This window comes from Choristoneura fumiferana, chromosome 19 (assembly GCF_025370935.1).
Source record: "Choristoneura fumiferana chromosome 19, NRCan_CFum_1, whole genome shotgun sequence".
Lineage (NCBI taxonomy): Eukaryota > Metazoa > Arthropoda > Insecta > Lepidoptera > Tortricidae > Choristoneura > Choristoneura fumiferana.
In genome coordinates, this window is record NC_133490.1 from 7,834,673 (window position 1) to 7,846,979 (window position 12,307).

Sequence of the window (12,307 nt, forward strand, 5' to 3'; positions counted from 1 at the left end):
AATAGCCTTCGATGATGCAACTAGCATGCAAGCTCTTGAATGGTGTAAATGAGGCTTTAAGCTAACACTAATTATAATTAGCTAGGAATGCTTGCTCAAGGATATTTAAGTTTTTTAAAAAGAGTTCAGAAATGATTTTCGGATCGAACGGGATTTAACCAACACCTGCCTTTCCAACCGAAATCGACGAGAATAAAAAAAATAGATTTTTCAATGTCAGCGGACTAAATCGAATATTTCTTTTTCCAGTAAACTACCACATTATTCGTAGAGTGCGCGAGCTGCCTCGCTCTTGGCCGGATTTTCTGAATTACATCAGTTTTTTCATAAGCCCAACATTAAATAAAAATAAATAAATATCACGGGACAATTCACACCAATTGACCTAGTCCCAAAGTAAGCTTAGCAAAGCTTGTGTTATGGGTACTAAGCAACCGATAAATATAATTATATAGATAATTAAATACATATTATAGACACCCAGAACCGAGAACAAACATTCGTATTTTTCATACAAATATCTGCCCCGACACGGGAATCGAACCCGGGACCTCAAGCTTCGTAGTCAGGTTCTCTAACCACTAGGCCATCTGGTCGTCAAAATATATATTGAAGATAACATTCTAAGAATCGATCGAATTACAAATTCTGCAATTACTATTCAACGGCAAACGTGACTCGCGCATTAATCAGTATTTTTACAGAAACATGCTATTACAAATACAGTAACTACTCGTATCTTGTAAATTTAGATAAAACTTGAAATTTACTGTCTTATGTTTTTTTACCTTTATAATCGTATGACGGAACGACTGGACAACGCTGTTATCTTATTGGGAAAATAAAAATATTTTATTGCATTCTTTGGTGTTTACAATTATGGTGTCCTTGGGCCTTCCTTTTTAACCGACTTCAAAAAAGGAGGTTCTATGTTCCAATGTTTGTATTTTTTTTATGTATTTTCACCGATTACTCAGTCAATTGAGAACCGATTTTCAAAATTCTTTTTTTAAGTATACTTGTGCCCTCTCTCGTACGAAACGTGTCGTTGAACTGTTGAGTTTAAAACTTATCTAGTGCCTTGTGGAACCAAGAGGACGCTGCGGCCGCTTCACGTATAGTCGGGTAGCAGGCAACCCAGGACTGGTAAGACTGGCCAGCGCGAAGAAGTCCAGTGGCCCTGTAACTGACTGCTGCGAAATACTTACACAGCGCTAAGCAGGGTGAGTGTCCTTTCTGAATCACACAAGGCTATATACATCTTTCGTTCGTGTTTAAAACCTCTCACAAAAACTTCTAAGAGATCGAATTTATTAACTCCTCAGATCTCTTACATTTCCTTCTCTATAGCTAGTAGTCATATAGCTAAATATTGAAAGAATAACATTTCGAAGATAAGAAAGTGGGACAAAACAAACCTTATTTCAAACAATAGTGTTATTTTATGCCTTTAAACGAGGAATTACTGTATATTTATATATATTTCGGGAATCTCGGAAACGGCTGCAACGATTTCGATGAAATTTGCTGTCGGGGTTTTACTCTTAATTGTATGTACCTACGGTCACATAAAAAATAGCTTTTAGTACAATACAATTACACGCAACACGTACCCGATATTATTGTGACATATTTTTTAATAGAAGGTGAAGGCTAGATTTTTGGTAAGGGCGAATGATGTAAAATGTCATTTAGTAGTATAAATTAAATGGCAATATTTTTTTATTTGTAATTAGTGAACTCGGGTATGGATATGTGTAGGTCTTTCAAAAATATTAAGATTTGCTTACACTTGGCCGTTTTTTAACTTGTACAGTCACCAGCATTAATATCTGCCACAACGGAGCGTGCAAAAATATCTGACACGTCCTTCCAGCCCTAGAAATAGAGTCGTATCAGATATTTATGCACGCTTGTTGTATCAGATATTGGTGCTGGTGACTGTACCACACATTGGACGCATGCGCGCTAATTATTATCATCGGTGTACAAACCTTTTCCGGTGCGTTAATTGTCGCCTTTACTACATTTGAGTGAAGGTCCAAATTGCATTAAGCAAGTTTTATTAGTTAATAACTACGTATAACTATTACAGTATGCAATAATTCTAAAGCGCCATGTGACACATCGATCGCCATCTTAATTGAGAACAGGCTACATCTCTTGATATACAGTGTTTTTTTTTAATTCCGTTATCTTCGACAGATGGCTCTGTTCACTGATAGAAATTACCTGGTTGGCCAAATCGAAAAAAAAAAGGTATTTTATCATACATAAGTAAAAGAGACATTTACGGACTTTAAAAATATATCAAATAAGTACCCTAAAGTTTTAATAAAAACATACAGTTCTAAGAAAAATACAACTAGTACATATCTATGATAAAGTAATACTATACTATACGATTGTATTATTTTGACAGCGCGATTTTAGATACATATTTTGTTCACAGCTCCAAGAGCTAGAGATCACGTAACTGAATATTTTGGTAATATAATTACTTAATCATCACTTTATATACCTACCGACACGTGTTCCTTCCTATGAAGACAAACATACATGCAGACAGGCCACGAATTAATCTTTTCCTTTGAAATGAAATATTTATTTGATTTAAGTGTGGTGAATAATGGTCTTAACATAACAATATCGCACACTTAGCTAATATTAGCCTGCCAATGATTTGAGGTACGAAATCCCGAAAACTCTAAAATTGCAACGTCCGAGTTACCTTCGTCAAATTTCCTAAAAAAAAAACTCCTTGTAAGCAAATACCTGCTTGACCTAAGGATTTAAACTTGTGAGAAAAGAACAGACCACAGGACCCATGTTTTTACGCCAAAAGACCCAAACCATGTGTCATCAGTTTGGGAATATTTATTTAAAAACCCAATGACAAAAGTACAACTTTCGAAAGGACAACTCACGCCCTTGCAAAAAAAAGTTGGCTCCGGTTTCTGCTGACTTATCGCTACATCTCTATCTTCAAAATTTCAAACGACTTCCGACCTTGCACCAGAAAGTTTAAGGAGCATTGAGAAGTTTCTGGAACTCCGTTTTAGTTTGTCTTTTTTCTAAAGCTATGTTTTTGGATACAGTGTCTGCTCGCCCGTATCTTTTCTAGGAAATCCTCATTACGCGTCTGCTGGAGTTGATATATAGCGATGCGCATCAAGTAATTTGAAATCATCTAATTAACTAATTTACTTAAATAACGTTCAATGCACAAAAAATAAGATAAAACCATCTGTCTAATTGTTTCGTTTCTTTCGAAACACGTTACATTCCAAATTCAAGAACATAAATTCACGCTTCCATTTAATTTAACCATAGACAGCAGGAATTTTAATTTTCGAACGCTTTTTTTTCAATTGCGGAGGCAGAGTAAAAGTAAAGCTTCATTTTTGAACGCAACACTGGCTGGTTTGAAAACTGAACAGCTATCGTTACTATTAAATGTCAAACAAGTTTCATTTAAAAGAACCTTCCGAGCGCAGTGTAGGTTTTAGTGTTCCAGTGCACCAAGCCTATTATGCCTCTCTGCTAGTTAGAGTACAAAAGACAAAGATAGCACAACGATTAAAAATTATTGGTTTATCACAATTGCTGGTAATTGCTGGGTACTTTTCTGGTCCTTGAAAGATAAAATAGGACTAGCAAACCGTAAAATTACGTCTAGACAATTTTAATTAGGCAGGTAAAGTCAAGAGCATAGAAAGAATAATATTGTGCAAGCATTTTTGCTGAGTTTTCATGCCTTATGCCACATAATGTCCATTTTACCTCACCTATGTTATCTGTCTGTGTATTGTAATTTTAAGTTTGTGATGGTGAATAAAAATTTATATTATTATTATTTTTATAATAGACCACGGACTGTGGACAATAATAACAATTATGCATAGTTGATTCACTTCTATTGTGTAAATATGAACTAAATGTTACTAAGTTTCAGTTTTCGCAAGTTACAAAAATGTTACTACTTTGCCTAGTGAATATTTTTTTGTTTCCAGTCAACATGAAACATGAAAATATAAAAAGGTAAGTATAGAACGAGAACCTTTATGCATTTTTTAAGTATTGCAGAAGTTTAGTTTGATAGTTTTACTATAGAAACCCTACTTATTTGTATGTTTGCGTTTAACATAAGAAATGGTTGACAACTTACCTTTTTTATCATAAAGTCGACCATCAAGTACGAAACGGCACAGAATAAGTAGGTAATAGTGAAACGGTCATGTTTTGTTTCTTTCTTGTTTCGCCCAAATATGGAACTTATGAAAAAGGCAAACTGGAATGGGAGTACAAAGTAGTACAAACAGAGTAATAAATTCCTTTTTTTTTAAAGCACTGGAATAATTTTATATCAATAGTAAATAACTTTAAAAAAGGATAATTTTACATTGAAGTTAGCTGTCCATGTTTTATTGTTTTTTTTTATATTTTTTAACAATTACACAGTGTAGGTATACATGAACACATTTTTTCGCCAAACTGCATGACAGTTTGTTGGCGAAATGAAACACTCAAAACACTTCCTTATATAACCTACCTTATACTGTGCAAAACTTAAGTATATAACTAACCTATCCTAATTTACATTTATATGTATATTACGAGTTATATATATAAAAAAATGAATCCACGGAGCAAAATTCTAATTCATTTTTTTTTATTTCAAATAACTTGCGTCGCATCTGTACCTAAATATACAGTACCTAAACATACAGCCGACTTAATATCTACCCAGACGTTGAGAAGAATCATACTACTCATCATCATCATCATCATCCCAGCCTATTTACGTCCCACTGCTGTGCACAGGCCTCCTCTTAGAATGAGAGGGCTTGGGCCGTAGTTCCCACGCCGGCCCAGTGCGTATTGGGAACTTCACGCATACCATTGAATTACATCACAGGTGTGTGCAGGTTTCCTCACGATGTTTTCCTTCGCCGTAAAGCTCGTAGTAAATTCAAATGTAATTTCGCACATGAATTTCGAAAAACTCTGGCCGGGGTTTGAATCCACGAACCTCTGCTTGAGAGGCGATAGGTCAAACCACAAGGCCACCACGGCTTCATACTACTAGTGCTAGTCTAATCCCACTAATATTATAAATGCGAAAGATTGTAAGTCTGTTTGTTTGTTTGTTACGTCATCACGTCTAAACCGCTGTAAGATTTAGGTGAAATTCAGTATACAGACAGTTTGAGTCCCGGGGAAGGACATATAGTTTTTATCCCGGAAAATTGCATAGTTCCCGCGGGATAGCGATAATCAAATTCTATGCGGACGGAGTCGCGGGCAACAGCTAGTTTGAAACTAATGCAAAAAGCATGGGCTAGATAGAAACAAGATAACGAGCACTAGGACAAAAACAAACATAAAAAACCATAAAACCCTCGCCCTGTTGATATGCAGCGTGCGCGCATCACGACACGAGCGTATTAACATTCTCAACTCTTGCGCATGTTCCCAGCGAGTTTATTGTCACAGCTTTTATCGTGGACTTACTCTGTCCCTTTCCCACGACGCTTGAGAGAAAGAGATGGGCGCTTTATGTCCACGGTTAAGGATATTTTTTTATTCATTTGATTAATTGGATGGTTAAGAACGGTGAATTTTCTTACGGTAAATATTTAGTTCTTAAAACGGTTATCAACTAGACTCTAATTACTAAGGATATTATGTAGTTTTTAATTTCATCATCAAGGAGATAAAAGTTAGATGATATTTAGCAACATTTAACTAGAATTTTTTAAATATTAACCTAATTTTGCTTCGTTAACTGGCCTTTTTGGGATGTTTTTGTATCTGTCACAATTTTGATTTTTGATTAATATATAATCAAATAAATAATTATTTGGAAAGCTGTGCAATATGTGACCTACCTACGACGTAATAGGGCATGTTGAATAAATGTAATCTTTACTCTTTGAGCATTAATATCTGCCACAGCGGAGCGTGCAAAAATATCTGACACGTCCTTCCGGCCCTAGAAATAGAGTCGTATCAGATATTTATGCACGCGTATTGTGTCAGATATTGGCGCTGGTGACTGTACATACTTATTTTTTTGGGTTTGGTAGTTAGCCTTGGTGTGGTAGTAGCCTACTTTTACCTAAAAACTTAATTTATAGGTTTACTTTAATCAAAAAGCAATTACAATTGGATAAAGCATAAATACATAATTATCTCTCATAAATACTCTAGAAGCGTAGTGATTATTTGAATTATTCACGAGATCAAGTCGAAATAAAACGATTGTTTGCGTTCTCGGAACTAAGTTGGTTCCTTTGTAGTTTTCGAAACGGTGGCCTTTATCTTTTTTTTTTTTTTGAGTCACTGGGTGAATATTACTTCACCGCAAAACTTTTAATACATTAGATGCAAATATACATCGTGTTTTACTTGCTTTCCGTCAGTTTCGACATGCGACTCAGTTCCAAAAACTATTAGGTATAATTAAGTTTTCACCAAATCAAAAAACTACTTTTTTCACAGTCATTGTTAATATTCACAAACTAGACGAGTGACATTGATGTGTGTGACAGATAAATTCACATATGTAATGTGCTAATAGGAAACTGGTGTCTTGGAGAAATAAACCAAAATCAAAAATAACACGTTATATAATAAGAAAGTAGGTACATAACATACCTACGATGATCAGTCGTTTTTTTTCTACTATTTGGTGCTAGTTGATAAAAATGTCCAGGAAGCTAGGGCAATAGATATGCATTTCGATGTCTTAAGTTATCTGTATTTACTATACTAGTTTTGTTCTTTTTTTTTCTTTTTGATTTATCTATTCCTAGTAACGTGTCACTTGAAATATGTTTGAGCGCCTAATCTGTTAAACATAAGAGTGTGTATACAGGCTCCTGCCTAGTTCGGGGTCCGCCGGATATCTCACTGTGCGAATATTTTCAATGATGGATTATAAATAAATTTATTCTTAGTTAAAGTAAATGTTGAGCCACTAAAGTACGTATTTCTATACTATCGGAAATATGGTAAAATTTATGATAAAGAGCAAAAGAGAAAGGGAAACAACGATCTAGAAGTTAGCCCATAGAGATAGTCTGACTGATCAGGTCTGCTAACAAACTGGCATGCAGTTTGGCAGATAATTTATTTTAAAGTGTATTCTGTTCATTTGAGAAAATAAATTTTAATAAAAGATCTCCGAAATACTGAAGATGTCTATCGGTGCAGCAGAAGATCAGTGTAGAAAAAGACTTGATGAAGTTTGAGGGGTTACTACGAAATTCGAAGTTCGTTTCGTGCCGTCCCGCTGACAATACTATCATTTAATACGAGACTGAGAGGGACGGTACGATACGAACTTCGATTTTCGATTTTGTAGTAGCCCCTCTGATGGGGTCACGATGTGGCCGACCCAATGAACTGACTTATTCACAGACGGACATGCCTTTTTTTCACGATGAAGAATAAATGTAGTACAAAATAAATCCATTAGAGGTATGTGTAGGTATTTAATTCAACAGCAACATTTGAAAGTAGAAGTGACAAGACAATCATAGGTAGGTATTTTATCGTAAAACCATGTCAAACGCTTGCAGCATCCGAAAAACACGATTTTCAAACTGGCCACTCGTGACCCCGCTGTCGCCTTTTACTGCGCGCCATAAAAAAAGAAAAAGAATTTGGAATTTTTTTAAAGTTATAAATAATATTTCTTTTTGCTCCTGCCACACTGCCACGGTCCCGCGTTGAAAAATGGTTTTAGATGCAGATTTGGTTGAATACAAAGATATCGGACGGACTTATTTTTGGCCATCGACTCACTGACAAAAAAAGTTTCCCGAGATTGATCGCAACGCCATATTTACCCGTACAAACGATTTGTTTAAATTTGAAAAACCAAATGAATTGTTTATGGTCGGTTGACAAAAAAATACCTCGCAGTTATTAATGGCCAGTAATATCAGTCAATTTAATTCCCAATGAAAATGTAACGTGTAATTTTGAAAAAATGGCTTTAACATGGTCATCGCAGGTTTTTGTTAAAGCAGGTGCGTTTGTTTAAAAAGGGATATTTGTTATTTATTAGGGTGAAGTCACCGTTAAAAACTAGGTAAGTATATCATCGCAATTATTGTGAGCTTGTCCTACAAGTACAGGTTAATTTTATACCTACCTATTAACAGGATATTAAGCTTCAACAATTGTTTAAGTAACCTACCTAGAGACCGTAAGAAGATATGATCGAGGCGACATTTAAAAAGGTAGGTACGATTATGTTAATACCTAACTCTGGTCTAAGTGGTAAGAGCAATAAAATATGACCTACACTTCTCCTACAGACGGAAAGCAAGTAATTAATATAGATTTAAGCTTTTAATAGATAAGGTGACTTAATCTTCAGAATACTTACCTAGCACCTACTAATCCGTTAATTAAATAAAATATCTACCTAGGTACCCAATGTTCTCGAAACCTAATTTGTACACCAAAAGTACACCGACAATATTTAAAATGTTCATGTCATATTTTTTAACGGTAAAGTATAACAATAATAGGTACAAATAAAATATCTACGCCAATCTACTAAGGTTTTCCCGCTTTTTCCTGTTAGGTATCCAAGTCACCTACCTGCTAAGTCAACTCACATAATCAATGAGTTCTAATAACTACGTAAGTAATAATCAATTTTATCAGATAGCAAAATATTTCGTAGGTAGGTATCATGCATTTTTATTATATATCTACCTACCTATCTAAGCGCGAAATATTTTAGATAAATAAACATGTTCGCAAATGGATTTAGTTCAGATTTATAACCTATGCGTTTTGTTTTTAGTAAATATATATTATAGGTTAGGTATGGTCTGCCGACAGTTGGTTTGGAAAAGCGCGGGACACAATATCGCTTCCGATTCATTCGCGGGCGTGTTTTGTTTATCTTTATAACTCTATTGTCTTGTCCATGGTCTTTTTTTTTTCTAACGACGGCATTCGAGCCAGCCTGCCAGCGTTGGAATCTGAGACGTTCGAAAACTTGGCCACCGAACAACTATGGCAGCAAAGTTCACGGCGCCACGGCACACACGGCGCCGATAACGTATTAATTACATTATAAATTACTCGACATACTTCAAGAGAACTGATAACAACGACCGACGGCGCCAAACGCACATAAAACTCAACAGAAACAACGGATGCAAGTAGAAAACGTTCACACCTCGCGCGAGTACCTAAGCTGCCCAGCGCGCATTTATGTAAATACCAAAATTAAAATCTTCTAGTTTAGTGTTTAACGCGAAACTGCGGCCAGCGACCCCGTTTAACACTGATGGACCATAATTAAACACATACCTAAACACATCAAGCATGGCGTTCGCGAACTCCAAAACACGATAATCACTAACACAACACACGTTACATTCTCGTTATCACACACTGTTGTCGTTTGCACTCGCGGTCGTAAGGTACACTGGTCATTATTTTTGTTTACCGGCTTTGAAAAGTGTTGTGATATAAACGGAGTACGTTCTCATTCGGCCGGCGCGACTCAACTGGCTGTTTGTTGCACACAATGAGCGCGCACACGAGCGCGGCACGCACACAGGCGCACCGTATAAAAAACTGACGATCGGTATGCAGACGCTCGGTTTGAGCAGGTCCTCGGTTGGCGCTGTTTTCGTCTGCGGTTCGGTGTTCCCGGAACGAGACTGAGATTGCCACTAAAAAGCGGGAGAGGACGAGATTTTCACACCTTATTTCATGTTAAGTTACTATATTATTAATTTGCATAAATGAGCGCTGGGCAGCTTAGGTTTTCGCATTGGTGTTAACGCTTTGTGCTAAAAGGAGCCTGTGCCCAGCAGTGGGACGTATATAGGCTAATTAATATTTTTAACAGGCTTTTTGGAGCGTGAAAATTTGGTAACTGGTGTATTTATTAATAGTGATAATTTATTTCGAGTTACGTGAACTAACTGAACTTTAAATAAGTAGAGAGTAAGAATTAGATAGACAGAAAAACGAAACAAATGACGCAAGGTTTTGCACGAATTGCGTAAATACGAACACATCTTAATATTTTAATTTCTCTGCTGATCGGTAATGGATTACAACAATACAAAACTATCATCGATCATTTTATTTAGATTAGCACGAATTGGTCACAAAGTGCATATTACGTCTTTTCATTCGCAAAATTTTCATCAACATGCATTATGAAAAAAGTAGCAATATTGTAACTTAAATCTATCGGATTTTAGTTTTTATAAAAACAACTGAAAATTTAATATTTTTCAAATCCCCCGATTCCCCCAGAAAATCCCCACGCGGCAACATTTAAAACAAAAGAACGGCAGTCAGCGAACCTTGAGTGGGTAGGCGATACGATTCGAGCCTGCGCCCGAGTCCGCGCCATGTTGCCGTCGCGAGAGCGAGACGCCGCGCTAGAACCATCCTCCCCTCCCCCTCGCACGCTTGTTAGCGTTATTGCGTGCCGTAACTATACTCGTCAGCGCTTTACCACACACCCACACGCACGCATTGTTATCTTACACGAAATTTATAACGACCAACTCCGATTTCGTCTCGACACTCCTAAATTCTTTGCGGAAGGATTCGTTTTTTTTTAAACGCCTTCGCGCGGTTTTGGAATTATACCAGCCAGTATCATTATAAAAAAAATGTTTTTTTTTTCACACATTGACAAAGAGAAACATGAATGGGTGTCATAGTGTTATAGAGTTAAAAAGTTGTTTGTGGTACTAAAATTATTGTAGTAATGTTAGCGTAATTCGAATACGCATGCGTGGGCTGGGCAGCCATGTTTTACTACTCGTTGTAAAGTGACACCTTGTGATGAGAACTCATCACTATCTAATTATTTTACACGCCTACCTGTTACGATTTAAGAATGTAGACTATAGACAGTTAGTTACTTGTGTGTAAAATAAGTAGTTCGGTAGCTCTGACACGATAAAATAAAGTCAAAGTCAAAGTCAAAATATCTTTATTCAATTTAGGCTATAACAAGCACTTACGAATGTCAAAAAAAAATCTACCACCGGTTCGGAAAAACCTCTGTTGAGAAGAATCCGGCAAGAAACTCAACGAGGTATATATTTTTTTTTAAGCAGATTTACAATATTATTAAATGATATGTATACATCCAATCCGCACTGGGCCCGCGTGGGAACTATGGCCCAAGCCCTCTTGTTCTGAGAGGAGGCCTGTGCCCAGCGGTGGGACGTATATAGGCTGGGATGATGTATACATCACAAGTATTTAACACAACTTTATTTTTAACACAGTAGGTTCGCTATTTGAAGGGATCGCTAATGCGGATCGGAATAATTTCCAAATATCACTGTCCATGATATAATCATTAACTTTATAATACGCCTTTGATATTAATGTCTTCTTGACAATAGATCTTCTTGATAAAATGGTTAAGCCTTTCTACCGCAATGTAAACAAATAATAGTAAACTGTGTCTTCAGGACGGTAAATATAAGGAATTACTCGTACAGACTAGATACTGTTAGGTATCTAGAAGGCAATCTGCACTGGGCCCGCATGTAAACTTTGGCCCAAGCCCTTTCATTCTGAGAGGAGGCCTGTGCCCAGCAGTGGGACGTATATAGGCTGGGATGATGATGATATGACTATTAGAAGCCTGAAGTCGATGAGGGCTTTGACACAGTAAGTTATAAATATCACAGTAACTTATAATAAATAATATAATATACCTAACTACTTACTGTGGCTTTGATGAGACGATGTTCTTAATTAATACACCTTATGACATAAGTACATAAAATGTATTTCATTATATAAGTGACTAGGTCATCATTATCATCATCATCTCAGCCGTAGGACGTCCACTGTTGGACATAGGCCTCCCCCATAGACCTCCAGTTGTTTCGGTTGGGAGCAGCGGGGCGAAACACTTTTAACAGTGTGCTGTGCACCAAAATGCACATGACATGATTCAAGACTATACCTTTTTGTCTTTTTTTATGTTACATTTTTCGGACTACAAGGTCATAATGACGATATTTGGATCATAAAGTTTTTTTTTAATTTTTAACCCCCAACCCAAAAAAAAGTTTTTATGTTTGACCGCTATGTGTCTCTGTCTGTGTGTCTATCTGTGGTACCGTAGCTCTTAAACGGGTAAACCGATTTGAATGCGTTTTTCTTTTCATTTGAAAGCAGGTTTTTAGCGATGGTTCTTAGATATGTTTTATCAAAATCGGTTCAGCCATTTTCGAGATATTGAACTTTGAAGTAGCCATTTCAACTTTTTGTTGGTTACGTT

General features: G+C 36.4%; 1 protein-coding gene across 7 annotated transcripts in view; it reads right to left on the bottom strand.

Annotated features, from left to right (window-relative positions):
- pan (transcription factor pangolin) overlaps nucleotides 1–9,613 on the bottom strand; it is a 186,288-nt gene extending 176,675 nt beyond the window's left edge. For 3 of the 7 annotated variants that reach the window (XM_074102524.1, XM_074102518.1, XM_074102517.1), the window contains exon 1: nucleotides 9,343–9,611. The gene's annotated coding sequence lies outside the window, so the exon portion shown is untranslated. Of the gene's footprint in view, nucleotides 1–9,342 lie in introns of all 7 variants that reach the window. The other 4 variants (XM_074102519.1, XM_074102522.1, XM_074102521.1 and 1 more) reach the window with 3 other exon arrangements.
- Nucleotides 9,614–12,307: the final 2,694 nt, after the last annotated feature.